This window comes from Cucurbita pepo, unplaced genomic scaffold, assembly GCF_002806865.2.
Source record: "Cucurbita pepo subsp. pepo cultivar mu-cu-16 unplaced genomic scaffold, ASM280686v2 Cp4.1_scaffold000215, whole genome shotgun sequence".
Classification (NCBI taxonomy): Eukaryota; Viridiplantae; Streptophyta; class Magnoliopsida; order Cucurbitales; family Cucurbitaceae; genus Cucurbita; species Cucurbita pepo.
Window position 1 is genome coordinate 1 of NW_019646472.1, and position 3,487 is coordinate 3,487.

A 3,487-nucleotide genomic window follows, 5' to 3' on the forward strand; every position below is an offset into this window, starting at 1 on the left:
ATTCGGAAATAAGCACGTCTTGAACATCTGTAGATCAACATTAAATTCCCACGGCAGCATAAAAATACTAAACACTGTCTGATTCTCGTTTACTGAAAATAAATCTATGTACATAAAATTTTAATAAGCAAACGGTTATTACATGGACAAAAACAAATTACGAGATATTTGCGCACCTAGAATGCGACTAGGCAAAAGAAATACCAAAATCTAAAGATTTTACTATTTTAGACTAATTGTAATCCAATCACAAATATCAACAATTTTTTTCTCGTTTCTTTCCAAACAATTCATCAAAATAGAGCTCGAAATGCACTATTCCAAAAAAAAAAAAAAACAATCTCATTTGGAGACAGAATACACATTCCTCAGAAAAGACCGGCAAGCATCAAATAAAATACAATGAAAATTTGCTACCACTTGTTCGACATTTCATGTATTACTCCCTCCCCTTTATATACCATGGAAATTTACCATCACTGACTCGACATTTCACGTTTTACTTCATCTATTCCTAAACTGTGAACTTTTAATATCACCAACTCAACAATTCTGACATTCAGCTAGATCTAATAACTGTAAGTAAAATTCTTTTTTTTTTTTTTTTTTTTTGTTTGTTTGTTTGTTTGTTTACAGGTATTTTAATTTCATCTTTACATACTTCAAAGTTATAAAGTTTTCTTTCAGACACTACCACTATACTATAGGATATTGACATCTATGTCAAGTTTCTTAGGTCATTCTATTTCATCTAAAACTATTTATTCTTCCGTATACATTGGTACAGTTCTCCCCATCTCTATGGTCATAAGACTGTGTAGTTTATTTATGTTCAAGACGTCTAACTAAAACATATGATCTTGCTTAGCAAAATCATTTTCACGCATACACTAACATTTAGTAGCTTACTAAAATTAAATCTACTCATTCACAACAACAATCTCAATAAATCTAAACATCATCAATACAACAATTTACATTCACATTCTAGGCAAGGTAAACATAACGTATTCTAAATTAAAATAAATATAGAATTAAGCTAACATGAATGCAGTAAATTATAATACAATCAATAGAGTAAAAGTTCAATTAGGAGTTATATTTTATAATGACCAAGCAATAACAACACACACAATCAACGACATTTCATTTTCTTATCTTACGCAAGACATACCTGATGGATACGGGGCACCGACGATGGGACCATGGAACATGCCAAGCCTACATCGTAGGCTAGTCTAAGATCTATAACCTAGGGCTTTGATACCAACTGTAACGACCCGAAATTTTCTACTTAATTTAAGGTCGCTACTGTATACATACCATAAACATTGAATGCGGAAGGTAAGAGTGAGTGTCTAGGTGGGTGGGTAAAAAAGAGTAATGGTCATAGAGAAAGTGTTTGAAGGATACCGAGGAATAATGTGATGATAAGTGTGGGAAGAAAACTTTAGAAGGAGGGTTTAAACCTCCACCCATGTGGTTAAGAGTCACATATTCTAACCAACTAAGCTATTTCAGGCACACAATCACTAAATTTAATAGTCAAGCATTGATGGAAAAGTGTCTCAGCTAACTGATGAGGAGCTACAACTAGGCTACATGTGTCGATGTTTTGTTGGCGTGCGCAGACCCACAGATGACCTGATCCAAGATCAGCAACCAACCGACCAAATTGCCTCTAGATAACCTGTGACCTACGACCCTGCTGATTGTGCCATATGTCACGATGACATAATTGGAAGGAAACTCATGTGCCCTTGGATTCAAACGTAGACTATTAGAGCCAAAAGAGACAATTGTTGATCATTAAGGTACAAAACTAGCCTATTATACATTTATATTATATTGTATTATCAATGACACGATATTACTTGTATTTTTTTTTTCTTTTGTTTTTCTTTAATGTGTTATGTTGAATGAGAACCTTTGACCTGTCACAATTTGCAAATATTTATCACATTCATAATAAAATTATAAATTATAAATTATTGAACTTAAATTGACAAGTGTCCTCAATTAGAATTGAAAATTAAAAATAATGAAAAGTTCTTAATAATGCTACTTATTTGCATCCAGTAAACATAGTTAAGAACATTGAGTCATAATATTTTAAACACATTCAAATAAGTAGATGACATTTGAAGCGCACAAAACAACCAAGTCAAGTTTGTTAAAAATAAGCAATGCAAGTCGCGTATACATTTTGAATGAAATTAAAGTATACAAATTAAATTTCATTCCATGAATTAAATTTGTTTGTTGAAATGTCATGTATATGTTTTCTTTCTTTTCTTTTAATAAGTTTGTTAATATGTTATATTTTTTTTAGTCTCTTTTTGAACAAAAATATTCGAGGGATGACTACATAACGGTAAGACATTCATATACGGATGACTACCTCGTAGTGATGGCAATGAGACTGAAACTAGGGTAGATACAATTTTTTTTTTTTTTTTTTTTTTTTTTTTTTTTTTTTTTTTNTTTTATTTAAATTGATGTTATTTATTTTCCACCATATTGATTAAATGACATTATTATTGTAATAACCAATAGAACAAAAAGATGGAAACTTTGTCCGACATTGCTAAAGTTGAGAAGTGGTAGGTTGACCTCCACTATAGAAGGGAGTTCCCCCAAGTTAGCATTTTGGCTGATTCGGATTAGATCTGATACAATCGAACCTTTGCTTCTAGTTTCAATTATTCGGAAGCATTTAAGGTTAGTATTTTTGGAGTCAAGTTTAAAGTATTTATGCATAATTAAGCATAGCTAGTTTAAATTATTAGGGCGTAAGTTTAAATTATTTTATGCAAAATTATGTGAGTCAATTCTCATATTGGAGTTCTAATTTATGATATTGGACTCCTACGTAGAATTTGTAACGGCCAAAAAAAAAAATTATTATAAAGAACAAAAAATTATTATTATGTAAAATAAATAAATAATAATAATAATAATAAATTAATAAATAAGTAAATAAAAATAATTATTCCCTCATCTCTCCTAGTCACTTTCCCCACCAATCTCTCCTCAACCCACCTGATAGTTCCTCCAAAAATGAAACAGATGAAAAATGTCAGATTTGAGAAAACAGAAATACCTGCAACAAATTTATAGGAGATGGGTTTGGAGAAATGATCAAGATTTACATGGGAGAGAGATTTGAGATTTCTCTGTAAGTTATATCTCATATCTCCTTCTTTTATCCAATTATTTAGTTTTATTTAGCAATTTACCTTTGTTAGAAAGAAACAAAGATCTCAGGATGAATAGGGAAAAAATAGAATCATTAAATTGGCCAAAATAATTGATAACCTAATTGAAAAGGTAGCAAACAAAACTAAAGAAGAAGAATTAAATTGGCCAAAATAATTGCTAACCTAATTGAAAAGGTAGCAAACAAAACTAAAGAAGAAGAGTTAAACAGATTTAACGTATCAGAATTTCTTCCCTCCGCAAAAACAAACAAAAAAAAAAAAAAAAA